The sequence below is a fragment of the Pipistrellus kuhlii genome, unplaced genomic scaffold (assembly GCF_014108245.1).
Source record: "Pipistrellus kuhlii isolate mPipKuh1 unplaced genomic scaffold, mPipKuh1.p scaffold_m20_p_11, whole genome shotgun sequence".
Taxonomy (NCBI): domain Eukaryota; kingdom Metazoa; phylum Chordata; class Mammalia; order Chiroptera; family Vespertilionidae; genus Pipistrellus; species Pipistrellus kuhlii.
The window spans coordinates 28,098,638-28,117,593 of record NW_023425416.1 but is presented as its reverse complement, the minus strand read 5'-3'; the positions used below and the strand labels follow the sequence as shown (position 1 = coordinate 28,117,593).

General features: G+C 46.3%; 1 non-coding gene across 1 annotated transcript; it reads left to right on the top strand.

Moving 5' to 3' along the window:
• The first annotated feature begins 17,074 nt into the window (after nucleotides 1-17,074).
• On the top strand, nucleotides 17,075-17,181 carry LOC118715838. Its single transcript, XR_004986982.1, has one exon. It is a non-coding gene; the product is annotated as a U6 spliceosomal RNA (small nuclear RNA).
• Nucleotides 17,182-18,956: the final 1,775 nt, after the last annotated feature.

The window sequence follows — 18,956 nt, the reverse complement described above, 5'->3', positions numbered from 1 at the left end:
TTCTTTTGTTGTTAGCTGGTATTCCATTGTCTGCATATAACATAACATGTGCATCTAGTCATCTCTTGAGGGACATTTGTTTTTTTTCTCCCGCAGCTTTTGACTATTACAGGTAAAGCTGCTATGAACATTCATGCACAAGTGTTTGTATGGACATGGTTTTACTTTCTCTTGCAAGGTTACCCAGGAGAGGAACGGTTGATTAATGTGGAAGGTATATATCTAACTTTTAAAAATGTGTATTTTATTGATTTTTTTACAGAGACGAAGGAAGAGGGATAGAGAGTTAGAAATGTCAATGAGAGAGAAACATCAACCAACTGCCTCCTGCACACCTCCTACTGGGGATGTGCCCACAACCAAGGTACATGACCAGAATTAAACCTGGGACCTTTCAGTCCACAGGCCAACACTCTATCCACTGAGCCAAACCGGTCTTGGCTATTACTGTGGGTTTTATAATCATTTCTGAGATCAGGTGTTAGTCCTTCAACTATTTCCCAAAATTATTTTGGGTATTCTAGTTTTTTGTGTGTGTATGTGTGTGTTTTTTTTTGTTTTGTTTTGTTTTTGTATTTCTATATGAATTTTAGAATCAGCTTGTCAATTTATTTTTTAAAATATGTATTGAGCTTTTGATTGAGATTGCTTTGAAGCTATAGCTCTTAGATATTTTTCACTCCCTCCCTGAGGTTCAATTTCCTCCTCTGTAATATAGAGATGATAATTTTTCCCTTGCAAGGCAATTGAGCTGTTAATATAAAATTTCTGACACATTGCCTAGAGCATGATAGAGACTTAAAAATGTCAGTTCTTTTATACCTTGTTATATAATAAATACACTAGTAAATGGTATCTTTTTAAAACTTTTTTTTAAAATTGATTTTAGAGAGGAAGGGAGAGGGAGAGAAAGACGGAAACATCAATGAGAGAGAATCATAGATAGTCTGCCTCCTGCAAGCCCCCTACTGGGATGGGGATCAAGCTGGCAACCCTGGGACCCTTCAGTCCCCAGGCCAACACTCTATCCACTGAGTCAAACCAGCTGGGACAAAAACCTTGTATCTTAAAAAAAAAATCAATATATATATTGATTTCAGAGAGAAAGGGAAAGAGAGAGAGAGAGATAGAAACATCAATACTGAAAGAGAATCATTGATTGGCTGCCTCCTGCAAGTGCCCCACTGGGGACTGAGCCCACAACCCAGGCATGTGTCCTTGACTGGAATCGAACCCTGGACTCTTGGGTCTGCAGGTCGACGAGCTATCCACTGAGCCAAACCAGCTAGAACAAAAAACCTTGTATCTTTTATACCCAAACTTTCCTCTAGATTTCCCTCTGTCGTTATTAGAATTTCCATAATCACATCCTCATTAATAGTGAGTGCATGACTATGACATGTACATTTTCCCCCTTCTCTCTTTTAAGGGGTCTCAAAAGCAATGTCTTCAGGATCTGTTTAGTTTCAATCACCACAACAAAATCTGGGCTTACCTCCCAGTTATTACCTTGCTGGTCTTCTATAGTCACAGCTTTCTGACTCAATTCTCCTTCTCTAGGTTTGACTCTCTCCAAACTTGTCTGAGCCTCAGTCTATTATAACAATGTGTTCAATTGCAAATAGTGAATTTAGCTAATGATGGCTTTGACAAATAGTTTTTTGTTGTTGTTGTTGTTGCTAGGGCTTCAGACCATTTAACAGGTGAAGGCAGGAAGAAGGATGTTGGAGGAGCACAGGCTTTCTCAGAATGCTTATCCCACAGAGGACTCTGCTTTGTTTGCATTCTCCAGAATAGGCTCACATGGTCGCCTCTGGCTGCAAGGGAGTCTGGGAATACAGGGAATAGAATTTTTCAGATACATCCTGGAGAGCTGGATCCATTCTCGCCCTATACAAAACCTAGGTTTTATTAGTAAAAGGGATGTGGAGAATAGACAATAAGTAGTGTCTTTTATACTTAGTTCTTTTACCTGAATATGGAGATAATAATGAGGCTGTTGTGGGATTAAATTAGGTGATTATTAGTCATATATATGTGTCTGGCTCATGTTACATGCTGAGTAAATGGTATCATTTTTATTATAATTAATATATTCCTTGGCAAGGCCCAAATAATTCCTTCATTGCTCAGAAAGCCTATTTGGTCCCCAGTGAAATTAGCTCCTCATTCTGGGCATGAACACTTCTCAACTCTCTCTTCTCCTTTTTTGACCACAAAGCAGGCTACACGAGATATTTGAAAGCACTCAGTGTATTCTTGACAGTGATGTTATATAAGCAAGTCACAAACAAACAAACAAACAAACAGGAGTGACACAGTTAGTCCTGAGTGGCATGCAGGAGATAAATAGGGGGAGGACGCCTCTAAGAAAGGGCAACCTGGGAAGGCCTCTCTGAGAACACACTATTTGAACTGAGTCTTGAAGGATGACTCCTAGGGAAGTGTATTTCAGGCCAAGAAAACAGCAACTGCCACGCCCTGGAGGTAAGAAGAGGGATGGCATACTTGAGGAGGCTGGAAGGGGGTCACACGTTTCAGAGCCCAGGGACTGTGGAGAAAGAGAAGGTATGAGATGCTACAAGCAAGGGCCAGCAGAGACAAGCTTCATAGGCCATGGTGAGGAATTTACACTTTGCTGTAAGTGCAATGTGGAGCCATTGAAAGCTTTTTAGCATTGGAGAGATGTGGTCAGTCTGGGTGTTCACTCACTCATTCATTCATTCATTCAGCCACTCTTTATTGAGTACCAGGCAATGTACTAAGTACCAGGAGTAGAAATAGAGAGTGAACAAAAGAGAGAAAAATACCTATCCTTGAGGGTGACCTACCATCTCGGTTTTCCAGGGATTTCCTGGGACATGGTAATTTTAGTGCTGAAATAGAGACAACCCTGGGCAAACGGGGATGGCCACCACACATGGAGCAAACATTATCCCCACTAGCGATGGAAAATAAACCAAACGAATAAGTAGATTGTAACATTGGTTTTACCGTGACAGGAATGGGGATCTGAAAGTTTGGGTAAGAGGTGCTGTTCTGGATGTAGTGGCTAGGGGAAGTTTTCCTTGGAAGATAAAGCAAGAGCACTAGCAGTGTAGACGTTTTGGGGAAGAGCTTTCCAGGTAGAAAAAATAACAAATGTAAGGACCCTAGGCCGGTGTGTGCCAGATGTTTGGAGAAGAGCAATAAGAAGGGCAGGGTGACTGGAACAGGATATGTGAGGGCCAGGTATGAGGGAGAGAAGCTGGAGAGGTGGAGGAGTGAGGGCAGGTCTGTAGAACTTTGTGGAGCCTTATAATGACTTTACTTTTCTCTGAGATGGCAGCCATCGGAGGTTAGGAGAGAGGAGTGACATGATCTGATCTATAGCTTATGACTATCGCTCTGTTGCTGGGTTCAGAAAAGACTGAAGGGGGCAGAGGCAAAGTAGGGCAAGTAGTTATTGTGTGCACATGCAGGTGAGAGACATTGAAGGTTTGGACCAGGGAGAGGCACATTTTGAGGCAGCATCATAGGAATGAGTTGAATGTGGTGAGGCGGTGGTGAGGGAGGAAAATGGGTGCAAGGAGAGGATAAGGTCTGCTCCGTGTATGGTGGCCATTCCAGTTTACCCAGGATTGTCTTTATTTTTTTTTAATATATTTTATTGATTTTTTACAGAGAGGATGTGAGAGAGATAGAGAGCTAGAAATGTCGATGAGAGAGAAACATCAACCAGCTGCCTCTTGCACACCCCCCACTGGGGATGTGCCCGCAACCAACGTACATGCCCTGACCGGAATCGAACCTGGGACCTTTCAGTCCGCAGACTGATGCTCTACCATTGAGCCAAACCGGTTTCGGCCCCAGGATTGTCTTTATTGCTGCCCCTTGTTTGAGCAAGAGGGTAGAAGGAGAGCCCACTGCTGAAGTCAGGTTTGGGGTAGAGACAGGGGACCGTGAATGACTTGGAGAAGTGTCTGAGATATGCAAGTGGAGATATTAGAGGGAAAGGAGGTTGTAGGAACTCAGAGGTGTTTGGAACTTCGGGGACAGCTGTGGCTTGGAATGTAAGTTAGGGAATCCTTAGCAAATGCCTGGTATTTAAGGCTGTGGGAATGGGTGTTATCAGGAGGGAATGTAGAGAGAAGTGATTGAAATATTACCTCCAATTCTGTACTCTATGATAATACATACCTTTGCCAGTGTTTCAGCATGGGTAGAATGAATATCATCCCCCTTGACTTTGCATTGGGCTGTGTGGCTTATTTTGGCCTATAAGATGTTAGCAGCCATTATGTTTGCATAGTTTGGCTTGGTATACTCATTCTTCTGTCATTGTCAAAACAATGTAACCTAGGTAAACTGACCCCACAGCACCTCCAGAATGGGATCCATGGAACAGAACTGCCCCAGACACCCCACAAATCTACAGCTTCAAGCAGAGCAGCTACTGGCCTGCAGATGCTGAGCAAGAAAGAAACCCTCCTTGTCCTATACATTTTGTGCCAGCATAACCTGACTGGCACACTTCCCTTCAGCCTCCTGTGCCCATTTTTTCTTAACCCCAGCTCCCCTCACATTGCAACAGCCTGTAATCTCCCAACTGTCCAACCGTTCTTTTTCTCATCCGAAGTTCTCAGTTCCTATCCCCTCAGACCTTGCTAGACCAGGTGAGGAGAATGAGAATAGTGTTTTGTTTCTAAAGTGATAGCTTCGAGCACACAGCCCTTTGGGGGCCTGGAACATTGACTACACAGCCTCATTCAGTCCTGACAACCCCATCTATAATAGTATGTTGTCTTCCTGAGGAGGCAGCCAAGGTTCAGCGAGAAGGATCTCTCACCGGTCCCACAGCTGGAGGCAAGACAGAAGCCCAGCGATGGCATGGAAGTCTAGGCCTCCTTATGGCCAAGCAGGAACAGAAGAGCAAACACTGGCATTCTGGGAACAGAGTGGAAGGGAGACTTGTTTTTCAGTGAATAACATTTGTTCCTTTTGAATTCTGTACCGTGTGCATGTGTTACCTACACACACACACACACACACACACACACATACACACCACAAACACACAAACACACAGCCCAGGAATAATCAGTAATATTAATACACTTAAAGAAGGAAGCCATCTGTGAATTGAAGGGGATGAGAAAGAGATTCAGAGAAGCACTCTTTTTTTTTTTCCTTTTTTTCCCCCCCTGTTTTCAGTTTTGCCCAAGAGAGGGGACCTGTGGTGCAAGGTCTCAGGAAGGCTTCTCCACTCCCTGGTCTGAGTGCACCCCGCTAGGGCTTCCTTTGGATGGAGAATGATGGGCTGCAAGCACTGAACTTAGAAGGAGAGCCATGCTCTGCATGGGATTCTGGGTGAGTGTGCTTCCCGAGGACTGCCAGCACTCCCCTCTCCTGGCAGCAGAGTTAAGAACAGACACCTACCTGGAGAGGCCCTACCTTAGAGATCAGCACCCCCCCTCCCCTCCTCCAAGGGGCCCTGACATCCCTTTTTGCATGGATCTGCCTGCTAGTGACAGCTGCCCTAATTGAGGGTGGGTGCCTTTTTAAATTCAGAGAGATAAAGACACAGCTCCTTCTGCCCGGTACAGAGGTGATGTGCTTGTGTGGGGGAGGCAGTGGGGTGAGGACAGGGTCAGCTGTCCAAGCCAGGGCTGGGGAGGTACCTAGGAGGGAGGATGGATTAGAATCCTTGCAGGCCAAGAGTGGTCATCTGAAAAAGGGTGTCCTGACCACAATGACTATAGCTTTGTTTTGCTTTGGTGTGTTTGTTTTCTTTCTGGTCACGATATAGCCAAGCATTTGAAACTTCCAGTAACATTAAAGGAAGATGTGAGATAGCAAACAAATGCGGGAGAAGAAAAGACTGTGGGGCAGCGGGCTGGGGGCGGGATTGGGAATGGCCTGCATTGGCAGTTGCAGGAAAAAGAGACTTCTTTCAACCCAGTATCCCAGGAGGCCAGGACAATTGGGGCAAACTCAGGATCAAGGGACAGACAAAACCAGCGCCTGCATTTGTAACGGGCTCCCAGGATCTCTGCCCCCTGACGGGTCCCTCCAGCCAGATAACACCCAGAAAGCCCCAAGAAGGAGGCTGGACTCAGATTGTGCGCCTCGGGTCCCTGGGTCCAGGAGGGGGGATCCCCAAGAAACCCTGCACCCAAAGCAGGGGGGGCTGGCTTTTTTGCTCAAGGTCACCTCCAAATGGGGTTGGGAATAAGCCCTCCTTGTTTGCCTCTCGCCCGGCTCGAGGCTCCTTGGGTCCCCTTGGGTGCCGTCCAGGGCGCCAGGCGCCGCAGCTTACAATGGCTTTCAGACGACAGATGGCGGGCAGGGCGGGGGCTGGAGGGGCGGCGGCAGGTGCGCGGCTGCCGGGCTGGCTGCTGGCTGCGCTGTGAATAGATCGCAGCCCGCCGGCTGCAGGCGACGGCCGCCTGGCCCGGGAACAATGACCAGATTCTCCCCAACCCCCGGGGCTGGGCCACGCGCCAGCTGGGTGAGCGGGCCATTGTCCTGCAGAGGCCCAGCTCGCCCATCCATCCCTGAGCAGTCAGAGCCCCCAGAGATCTCAGTCTTTCCTGTGTGCGGGGGGGCCAGAGCCACTGGATGCAGCCAAGTGGGTGGGCTGAGTACCTTTGCAGAATGCTCCCTTCAACACCTGCTCCAGCCTGCACCTTCAGGACTCTGCTCCCTCGCTGTGCTTTATGTTCCTTTAAAAAAAAAAAAAATAGCCGAAACCGGTTTGGCTCAATGGATAGAGCATCGGCTTGGGGACTGAAAGGTCACAGGTTTGATTCCTGTCAAGGGCATGTACCTTGGTTGCGGGCATATCCCCAGTAGGGGGTGTGCAAGAGGCAGCTGATCGATGACTCTCTCATCGATGTTTCTAACTCTCTATCTCTCTCCTTTCCTCTCTGTACAAAATCAATGAAATATATTAAATATATATATATACTTTATTGATTTTAAAAAAAAAAAATATATATATATATATATATATATATATATATACTTTATTGATTTTTTACAGATTGGAAGAGAGGGATAGAGAGTTAGAAACATCGATGAGAGAGAGTCATCGATCAGCTGCCTCTTGCACACCCCCTACTGGGGATGAGCCCGCTACCAAGGTACATGCCCTTGACCGGAATCGAACCCGGGACCTTTCAGTCCGCAGGTTGAAGTTCTATCCACTGAGCCAAACTGGTTTCGGCTTTATGCGCCTTCTTAAACAACGGGAACCTGAACCAGGCAAGGAAGGCAGAGAGTGAATGACCCACAGGCAGCTGTGGCTTTCCTGAGTCTAGGAAGGCAGTCCTAGGGGAGTCGCCCTAACCTTCAGAAGACACTGACAATGGGGCAGTCCCTTGTAAATGGAGACAGGACCCAGCCAGGACCCCTTTATTGCTGAAGAGCTAACGGCAGCCAGGTGACCTGGGCCTGGGGCAGTGAATGTAACTTTGGGATGGGTGTGTGTGCCCTCAGGGCCTCTAAGAGTGACCTTCCCTCCCCCACTCCCTCACACCCACATGGACCACAATTAATGCTACACAACAAGAGAAATACGCGAAGCTCATATTTTGGAAAAAAAATTCCTCTCTGTAGTAAAGGCTCATTGGGCTTCAAGTCCTCTCTAGACCAAACCCCTCTTCGCAGGGCGTGCCTTGTGAGAGGCAGTCCCTTAGAATAATCCCACTCCTGTCCTGTCCTGCCCTTCTCTAACAGCCCCAGGGGCCTGTGTCCTGGCTGCTATCACTCGGGTGAATTGTATCTAAAACATTATCATTCCTGCCTCCTTGTGTTCTTTAATTAGCTGTCTCCAATGTGGAGGTCTGTCTAGAGATATGCCACCTATACGGTACATGTGTATCATACATACATGGTATACATTCTGGTATGGCTGGTCTGACCATGCAGAAGTCATTTCACTCGTGTAAAATCTTGATTATGATCCCCTTCCCCCCCACTCCCCCTTTAAAACAACCCATAACACCCTGTTAGAAGAACATTCCAGTAATTCTGCTATGCAGAGTAATAACACAGTAGCGTTGGAAAGGAAATTCAACATTTTCCTGGTGAAGTGTTTCTCAGGCTTTGTGATTCACACGCTGTTACCAGAGAATCTCACGAGTTGGAGGGAGCTCTCCCCTCTTCGGCTCGTGTTGCACTAGTGAGATAGAATTCAGACAGAAAGCAGTGTGGAGGCAAAGCAAGGGAATTTTTTAAGGAAGCAAAGCAAGGGAGTTTATTAAGGAAGCAAAATAAGCACATTTATTAAGAATACACTTGGCATAAAGTACAAGCAGGCAACTCAGCTAGTCTGAGCCCCCCATCTGGTGAGGGTTAAAGGGTTTTATACTCCCCCCCCCCCCCCCCCCCCCCCAGGTTTCAGGGCTCCTCTGCCAGGTAGACTAGATTTCAATGTCCTCCTTTTACACTGTTGTAGCTTTCCCCAGAATTTATGAGAACATCTGGCAATTTTATGTTGGCAAGTCCCAAGACTGCAGACTTCTTCGGTCGATGGGTGAGATAAACTCTCCCACTGTCTTTCCCCCACCCTCACCCCCTCACATGCTTCTGCCCTAGCAGCTCTCTGTCCTGCCTAACATTCCTCCTCAAGTGATCCCATCCAAATCCTTTTGGGGGGTTTTGTTATTTGTCCACCTGACTTTCTCTATCATTGGGTTTAGCTGGCACAAATGGCATTAATTGGGTCTCTGTTCTCTATTTTCCCAGGCTAGAGTGACTTAAGCTGTGTTTTCTCTGGTGGGAGAGGAGAGGTATAAACCATTTGCTCTCAAGTGTCCTTGCTTGGGAAAAGGAAGGTCTTGAGATTCACAAGCTGGCTGCAAGCTGCCCTAACTGTTAGGTCTTGTTTAATTTTCTTGTCTCAGTTTCCCATTCCACTTGTCCAGGAATTCCCCCTGCTTCTTACTATCCTATCACAACACACCTTTATGATTTATCTTATCATGTACCACCTGTAGTATTATTTCCTCAGTACGTTTGTGTAACCCCTCTTGCTTTTCTAAACTTAAATTTATTTTAAAAGGATACTTTAGAGGTGATTCTAGGAACATGGTAACCTGAATGCAGTTCTCTTTCTATTCATTACCAAATGAGTCTCAGTCTCTCTCTCTTTCTCCCTCTCTCTCCCTCCCTCTCTCTCTCTCTCTCTCTCTCTCTCTCTCTCTCTCTCTCTCTCTCTCTCTCTCGTAAGAGAAAGCAAACAGGGAGACTTGTTCTCACCCATCAGTTCAGAAAATACTGGGGAGCCCTGAAACAAGGTTTCAGAAAAAATGGAGCCCGGGAAGAGGTTGGGTACCAGAGATCTGAGGACTCCAGGAAAAAGTTGAGACTGAGCCAGATGATATTCTTCAATAAAAAGTTTAAATGTATACTAGAAAATTAAATACAAGTCTGGACAAACTACAGACCTATGAGCAAGAAATAAATGGTTTGTTATTGAAGGTCACTGAATTTTTTAAGCAACTTGCTAAAAGGTAAGTGACATAGATCAGGAATTTTGTGTTTTGTTCATTGCTGGGGATCAAAACAATGCCTGCAACACAGAAAGCTATCTATAAATATTTATTATTAATAGATAAATAAATAAAGTAGCAAATAGATCCCAGCAAAATATCAAAAGAATAATTGACCAAGTAGAATTTTTTCCCAGGAATAAATATCACAAATTCCATTCAACCTAATTTATTACATCGTCATGTAAAGGAGAAAAATCATTGGGTCATATTAATAGATATTGCAAAGACTTGGTAAAATTCAACAGCTATTCCTAAAAATATTTTTATAGTAAACTTAAAATAAAAATAAGCTGCTTAAACTTTTAAACAGACTATTTGTCAAAATCCAATAGGAAATGTTATTCTAAATAGTTAAACACTGAAATAATTCAATTAAAATTAGGAACTTGACAGGGATGCCTGCTATCATCATTGCTTTGGAGGTTCTGGTAGATCTCATAAATGAGTTAAATAATTACTATAAATATTGGGAAAGGATAAATAAAACTATTATTTTTCCTCCTTTGGTCATGCTACAGTTCTCTGAGAAAATCCAAAAGACTTTCAGAAAAGAACCTGTTGGAAATAATAAGATAATTTTTAAGATGTATTGATAAATTACATATGTCAAAATAGCTTTTCCTTATTGTAGGAAACAAAAAACACCTATATATAGAAGTAGGAAAAATTTTCAGTGCAGGGGTGGCAAAAAACCTATGGTATGCTAGATAGGGCACAAGGCTTTTTTGTAGAAAATTCTGAAATTTTATTGAAATACAATTCTTATTTGAAAAGGCAATTCTATCATAAAGTGTCAAGTCTTCCAAAATTAATATGTAAACTTAAAACTTTTAATGTATACAGGATTTTTTTAGTTGGATAGAATTACTGTAATAATAATAAAAGATAATATAATGCCTGAGAATTGGCCAAAGTGTTAATATCTCTAATATAATAAAGCTCTGACCAATTGATAAGTAAAAGATGAGTCAATTTAAAAAAATGAGCAGAAGGTATGAAAAGGAAAGTTTAGAACGGCCAAGAAACAAAAGCGAAAATGCTAAAAAAATACCAGTCATCGAGGAAATGCAAATTAAACTAAAAATGAAATAACACTTTCTTGTTGCTCATTTGACAATAAAAATTAAAAAGGGGTATAGCATTGACTGCTGGAGGAGATTCAGGAAAGAGGTACTATCAGATAGCCCTGGAGGAAATGTGGGTTTGGGGAATATAATCTATGAATATCTATTAAAAAGACTGCTCTTCTTCAAGTAGCGATCTCACTCCTAAGGGGTCTATCCCTTAGATATTAAACCATGTGTGTGTGATATATGCATGAGGATGTTTATAGCAGCATTGTTTACAAAGGGCAACACTCAAGATTAGTGTGAATGTTAGTGGAGGTATATACATAATATGTATAGCTTCTAAAAAATGAACTAGAGCTATAGCTTGGAGGAATTTCCCAGAGGTATTTTTGAATAAATAAAGCAAAATGCAGGACAGTGTATACATAATAATTCATTTTGTGTATGTGTGTGTGTAACAAATAGTGCCAAGTCCTTAAAAAAAAAAAATATATATATATATAGATATATATAGATATAAATACACACACATATATATGTATTTATTGATTTCAGAGAGGAAGAGAGAGAGATAGAAACATCAGTGATGAGAGAGAATCATTAATCAGCTGCCTCCTCCATGCCCCACGCTGGGGATCAAGCCTGCAACCTGGGCATGCACCCCAATGGGAATCAAACCATGACCTCCTCCTATGTCTTAGGTCGATGCTCAACCACTGAGCCATGCTGGCTAGAGCAGTCCTTTTTTTTTTTTTTTTTTAAAGTAAATAAAACCATCATCATTTTTCACATAAACAAGTGAAAAATCAAACCAAACCCTCTGATTCCCTGGTGTTTATTTTCACTTTATTTGTTTCTGCTCCATTTCTGGATAGATAGCAAGTTAATAGAAGTCAGAGTTGATCTGCAGGGTACATGCTCAAATGTATCATCTTTAACTCACTTTGCCAATGCCTTCGATTTCCTTGGTCTTTTCCAATATCTGGAAAGATTAAACCTGTCAGGTTTGCTTAAGGCATACTCCTTTCTCAACCCCTGCTTGCTTTCCCCTGTCCCCAATGAGAAGCCCCTTTTAATGAAAAACTACAAATTAAAAAGGAAGTTATATGTCTACCATAAGTAGAAAATTAGATATAGCTAAAATAAATGCAAAGTATATATAAAAAAATAAAGTCAAAATGAAGTTACTAAATTCCAGATGCTATTGCCAGCAGATGGCTTTGAACTACGGGCTGCTCACTCTGTTCTAAAGGAAGATTTAAGTCCTTAGAGTAGGGGTGTCGAACTCAATCAGAGAAGGGGCCAAAATCTAAAATCCAGCCTAAATCATGGGCCGAATGGTTTACCGAACAGTCATAAACTGTCATTGTGATGGAAACGCACCAGAGTGCAGTGATGACAGCGCGGTGCGGGCCACATTGCAAGGCCTGGTGGGACGGATTAGGCCCGCGGGCCTTGTGTTTGACACATGTGCCTTAGAGAGATGCTAGAGGCCCACCAGCCCCAAACGGAGACTCTCCTATATCATGGAAAGAAAAGAATTCGTTCAGTGCCTGCTTCCAAGTCCTATGATGTTCTGCTCTTGTCCCATCCCAGGCCCCTGGTGTCACATTGAGCAAAGGCTGATTTATCGTGGAAAACCAACCCCTGGAAAGACGGGTGCCTCATGCCAGGCCAAACATCTGGATGGTAGCGTGTCCTTCCTGCCACACCAGGCTGGCTCTTCCCAAAAAAGCAGAATTCCCTCAAGACGTTTTAAAAAAGAAACAGAATCCGGAGATGACGGTCAATTCTATTCTTTGCCAGTCTTGGAATATAGATTCTTCCTCCTCTCCCTTCAGTCACTTTGAGACATAATCTCATTTCTACGAAAATTAAAATAGACGTTCAAGGGGTAGCATGCAATCTATAAAGGTCCTTGGAGGACCAAAAAACGTTGGTCCAGAAACCATTTAAGGTGCTTTGTCTTGTTTCTCAGGGCAGGGCAGGAATTTAAGAATAGAACTCACGGAAGCAAGGGTTCCAAGTGGAAGAGAGCCCTGGCAGGTAATTATGGTGTGATGGGTAATTATAGTTTCCCAGGAAGTGTCTAAATTATAGAGCAAGTGTCACTTCCATGCTGCTTCCTCCTGAGAAAAATAATACAGGCCCGGAAAGCCGAAGTCTGGCTGGTAGGCATTTGAAACTGCCTTGTGGGGCCCCCGGTCAAGGCCAAGGCAGCTTTGGTTTAGGGTCTCTCCACCTGCTCCTCTCCTTCCTTTAGCCCCTTGTCACCTGGCGTGAGGGGTGATGGTCAGTGACTGCCTGGCCTGTATGGGGAAGGTAGCACTGTCCACTCGTCTCCTCCCAGCCCTCTCTCTAGCTCCGAGAGAGACGAAATGGTGAGAAAGTCAACATGGATGAGGTCATGGAGAACGGGCAGCCGTGAAGTAGCGGATTTGCCTCCCCCACTCCCCTGTACAAAGACAACCTTTCATTCCCTTGGAAAAATCCACCCTAGGCCCTCGGGAAGAAACGGTCTTCCCCAGGACTCCTGTTTACTCAGCTCTCGCCCAGGAGGCCAGGGCTGGCTGGCACAAACGCTGACCTCAAACTGGCAGAGTGGAGGGGTGAGCGGCTGTGTGAGGGACTCCCGCAGGGAAGGCCCATGGAATTTTCCTGCAGCCATTTTCCTTGCGACGGTAGCCACTGTTTCCCGCACAGTTGTTTTGAGGCAGGAACGTTTCAACTCAAACCATGAAGCGTTAGGCTTCAGGGAAATAAAAATCCCTTTGCTATTTTTGAGCCTGGCCCGCTTAGGTGGGGTGAGAGTAAGCGATGGAGTAAGGGTTAGAAGAGTGTTGTGCGCCTTGATTGGTGCTTTTCAGAAAGTGTTGGGGAAGGTCCTTCATTAGCTCTGATTGGGCTTTCAGAGGGACAGCTTATTTTGCCCGGCTGGTGTGCCTCAGTGGTTGAGCATCAACCTCTGAACCAGGAGGTCACGATTCGGTTCTCGGTCAGGGCACATGCACATGCCTGGTTTGTGGACTCAATTCCCAGTAAGGGGCGTGCAGGAGGCAGCCAATCAATGATTTCTCTCTCATCATTGATGTTTCTATCTCTCTCTCCCTCTCTCTTCCTCTCTGATACAAATAAAAAAATTATTTTAAAGAGAGAGAAGAATCTAAAACAATCTTCCTTGTATGGCAAAGTCTCCTTTTTGCCCTTTTGTTCCTTCTAGAACCCCCATCTCAAGCCCCGCCTCAGAGTCAGGCACCTACAATTTACCTCTGAGCAAGACTGGGTCCTTCCACCGGAGGCCCTGTGGGGGCGAAGAGAGAGAGGCCCCGCCCTCAGGGAGTTCCCAGGGAGACCTCCTTTCAGGTCCAGCACAGCCTTTTATCACCAGTATGACCCAGGCCTCACTGTCCCCATTTGTAAAAACGAGGGGACTGACCTAGATCAGCATTCCCCCAAATGTCAATCCATGTGCAGCGGTTCCATGGGCTGCACTGGGGACGATGGTCCTTTAGGCAGCACCGACTCCTCCAGGAGCATCCTGGGACGGCCTGCGGGTGTGAGGTCAGTTATACTACATGGCATCCCGCCCGAGCTGCCCACCCGGCTGGGGCACAGAGCCCTTTCCTGCCAGGTGCCTGCAGGCAGCTTTCTGGGAAAAGTCAGCTGCGGGTTTCTGAAGGCCTTTCCCGGTCAGAGAGGCCTGGGGCACGAGAACACCACCACCATCCTGGGGATGTGAGGGTCTGGCCTGTGGCTTGTGGTCACTCCCGCCTCCGCTGAGCTGCTCCAGCTGCAGAGGGGCCCGACTTCCGCGCAGGCTGGTGGTTAGGTGGGCAGGCCTGTCGGGCGCACAGCGACTGCGGGTCCTGCCATGGCCATGAGCAAGCAGGCGTCTCACTGCCTGCCGCCAGCCCGCTGCCTCAGACAGGCTGCCTCATTCCGGTCTTTCTGAGATTCCCTGGGGCCAGTGAGACTCACCAGGGAGCTCAGACTATACTAAGGAGGGGGCAGGTCTGCCTTGCCTCCTGGGGCCCCCTGTTGAGTCCCCAACAGGGACACGTTGTCTGGCTTCTAGAAAGAGAAGAGGAGGCAGGACTGTCAGAGCTGGCACAGTTAGTCTTTGGTTCCCTTCCCTCTCCAGGCTAGAATTGCCTCCTTCTAGAAAGAGGTGGCAAATGAACGCTTTTTGGTGAAGCGGAGAAAGGATGCTGAACCCCTCAAAGCCCCCTGTAACTGAGACAGTGAAGGTCGAGGAGATGGCGCCCCCAGCCAGGCATGTGCAGTGTCAGGCCCTGGAGCCCAGCCGGCGCAGCCCGCGGGAGACAGCAGGAAGTCTGGCTGCAGTCGCAGACTGAGTCATTTTGGGACGGTGAAGGGCAGGGTAGTCACCCCGTGAGGGAGGACGCCGTCACTGATGTGTCTGGAAAGTGAGTCAAGGGCCCACAGAGTAGAGGTAGGTCTCTGCGTTCCTGGGAATGGCTTCCTCTGGAGCCTTGTTCTGATATGTTTTCTCCCCTGAGTGACCTCAAAGGAATGGCAGCTTTGCAACAGACATTTCTTTAGCGAAATGAGCAAGTGTGCATCAGAGCTCCGAAGGGTGGAACCTGTCGGATTTCAGAGGCTGAGAACTCTTCTTCCCTTCCTCCCTCCCTCCCTCTTTTCCTCCCTCCCTCCCTCCCTCCCTCCCTCCCTCCCTCCCTCCCTCCCTCCCTCCTCTTCCTTCCCCTTATTACATCTATATTCATATCTCAAATACTTGTTAAACAGTTACCTTGTGCCCGGAGGCACAGAGATGAGGAGGCACAGATGGTCCCTGCTCTCACACATCCTGTGGTCTAGGGCTGGAAAAAGACACTAAGTATTGATAAATCTCGTTCTGTGGTCTCTGAATGCATCTAACAGAGGTCCTGGCAGGACCTGGAGGGGCAGGAGGACTTCCTTGAAGACAGTAGGCATAGGATGAGCCAGGAAGAACGGGAAGTTCACCAGAGAAGACTATTCCAAACAGAGGGGACAGAGGAAGCAGAGAGCTGGTGACTTTGAGAAACAGCCTGGTCAGTGTGGACTAAGAGGCAGGGGGGTGGTGAAAAGGGAGGGGCAGGATTCAGGTCAGACAGAGCCTGGGAGGCCATTCCAAGGAATCCTGGCTTTATCCTGAGGACAGTTCTTAGGCAGGGGAAGCGGGGAGGACTGGATCCCTGGAGGGATCCGGTGGGGGCTTGTAGGGGTGCTGTGAGATTCTGGGTGGAATGTTCTGATGCCCCATCCTCAGTCACACCCGCATAAGGGTGAGAGCCCATGAGTCAGAGAGGAGCTCAGGACTAGATGTCCTGCTCTAGGGTGGGAAAAAGACACTAGGAGGCTGGCTTCCAGGTGTCATTCTGCCCAGACCCACTGCGGGTGACGCCTGGGGTGAGGGTGGGGGTGGGGAGCGGGGGGCAGGTGCTTCCGTTCCCCTTACTATAAAATGGGTTTGGACCAGTGTGCCCTGATTTTAAGGATAAAGCACAGTAGTGGCTAGTGGGGAGCCTCATGGACAAACCCAGGTGGAGGCTGTTGACTGGCCCCCATCCAGGCAGCAAACCCTGGGGTCATAGAAACATAGCAGCCTCTTTAGCATGAGCTGGCACTTACTCAAGGAATTGGAAAAATCCCAAGGAAGTAATCAAGTAGTTCACAGACACTTTGATATGATGGAAGGAGTCCAGGTTTTGGAACCAAAAAGACTTGGACTTGCGTTCTGATCTGCCACTAGCTGTGTGACCTTGGGCAAGTCCCTTCACTTCTCTGAGCCTCCTGTCATCAGCTGTAACGAGAGGGTAATTGTAACAGGCTGCCCTTATCCAGTTGTTTCAAGGATTACAGGTGGTGTTTGTAAGATGTTGACTACAGCAGAGGGCAAGCATGGCCCTTCAGTATTTGGTAAAGCAGGAAAATATTCCAGCCCTATGAGAGAGGTGGCTTTTCCCTTGCACTCCAAGAGAGGAGCAACCCATCGGCCATGAGTGCCTTACACTAGGCAAGAGGCCGCTAGGAAGTCTTGCCTTGTATCTCTCTACATGTTAGCTGAGGCCTTCCCCCTAGATTTTCCCTACGTGAGCCTGGCAGCCTCTGGGCACTGTCACTGGAGAGAGGTGCCTAGACCCTTGGCCACCTACAGGTTGTCTCCCCCAGTTCCCCCAAAGAGCTCACAGAAGGCACGGAACACCGGTCCTGCTACAACAGCAGCTGAGCGGCATGGAGTCAATCGTGTCACATGTAGGCACGGGCATCCTCTTCTCCCACCACTGTCATGGGTCATACACCAAGACCTATAGCTGTGGGACCAGGGCAGGGGAGACAGACTCTGAGGTGAGCAAGGGGCCAGGATGAGGGGTTTCTAGGGCTATGAACACACACACACACACACACACACACACACACACACAAACGAACATGGACACACATGAGAAAACATGATTATGTGTGCTCGCTTCAGCAGCACACGTACTAAAATTGGAACAATACAGAGGAGATTAGCATGGCCCCTGCGCAAGGATGATAGGCAAATTTGTGAAGCGTTCCATATTTTTACATGGCTTTCTATTAAGTTTGACTGTGTATATATAATTAATTTTCCACAACTAAAATGTGCATTATTTTTCCAATGTTTTATCATTGCTGTTTATTTTTATTTTTGTTTCTGAACATTCAATACATGTTTTTTGTATGTATGTTTAATTACATATCTTTCATATAGAATATCAAATTTTTACTGTTCATTAAGTTCTAGAAAAAAGCAAATAAATGAAGATTGTTTTATTTGCTTGATAAATTGAAAGTGTATTTTTTATATGAAGCTGGTTTTCTGTCACAATTGTATCTGCCCGAAACTTGAAAGTTCTTATAATAAAATAAAAATATATATGATAAAAAAGAAAACATGATTATGTAACAAACACAAACCCAGAGACCCCCAGACACTTGAGTACATGATCATGCCATTTAACTTCCCCATACTTTAGTCTCCTCTCAGTACATGGATGATGGTGAATGGAAATGTTGGTAGAATTGCACATAAGGTACATGGACCACTACCTGGCCCAGAGCAGGCACTATTTTTGTTACTTCTGATGTATTATGCTGGACACCCTCAGAGAACACAGACATGGGAACACACTACACCCAAACCAGCAGGACCAGATCACATGCAGACCCCAGGTCCGACCACAGACACATGTGCAGGTGCCCAGCCAAGAGAAGCCCCACAGTGGCAGTGGAGTAGGGACATGTGGTCTGGCCTTGGCCGAAATGAGCATGGTCTCTTTCAGCGGGACCACAGCAAAGAAAACAAAACTGCTCTGTAAATTCAGAGTTATGAGATGGAGCGTGGAGGGAGCCCAGGGAGAGCAGCAAGGGGTGAGGGGAGTCAGAAAGCTGGGGCCAGAGGTCAAGGCCTCTATAAGAGGTCAGATAGTCTCTTTTAAGCCTATGGCTGGGCCTGTAGGCCCTCACTCCACCCTGACCTCTTCAATGGAAGGTTTATTGTGAGCAGCACCTGACAGGACAGGTGTGTGGAGATGAACAAAGAAAGGGGGATGTGTTGTCTGAGTTTGGCCACATTTCAGAGACAAAAGACAGGAGATGTGGAATTCAGTGAGGGCAGGAAATGAGAGCAGGCTGACCAGGAGAAAGGAACAGGCCTGAGGCCAACCGAGGATTATCACAATGGGCCCTTACAATGGCTGGAGAGTGCAGATTATCCAGGTGGCCAACTTTTGGATTCTAAACCGAGCAGAAATAGGAGCAGGTATGTCCCATTCTCTCTAAAGCGACATCCCCACCTGCCAAGGGAGGCTGGAGGAAGGGAGAGGGAATGGTGTGGGTTTAGTAAGTGAAGGCTCTGTGCAAAGAGTGTGGGGAGCAGAGGAAAAGCCACGCTGTGGTCCAACTGGAAATCAGTAGGGCCTCTTGGGAATGTTTTGAGGAAGGTCCTCAGGAACTTTCTCTGAAGTTTATCAGCTTTCCTGCGACCCCACACCGGTTACATTTAAGAGGAGCCTGTGAGTGGCCCTCCGATAATGAGTCCCTATCACCTTTCTTTCACGGACTAAGCCACCCCACGGTTTGGTGATTAACGGGCACTGACTCTGCATGTCAGGTGGGATTAAGGAAGGGGCCCGGCGCTTTTGAAGAAAAGGTGGCCATCTGGAGGTGCAGGTGCAAGGTGACTGCGCTGGAAGGTGCCAGATGGTTTGGTTCTTTGAAGACAAATTAGGGAAACCCAGACGATGACAGATGGGCAGATGTTGGGGTTATTGTGAAAGGGGTTTGCCCAGGTGAATTTTTTTTTTTTTTTTTTTTGTAT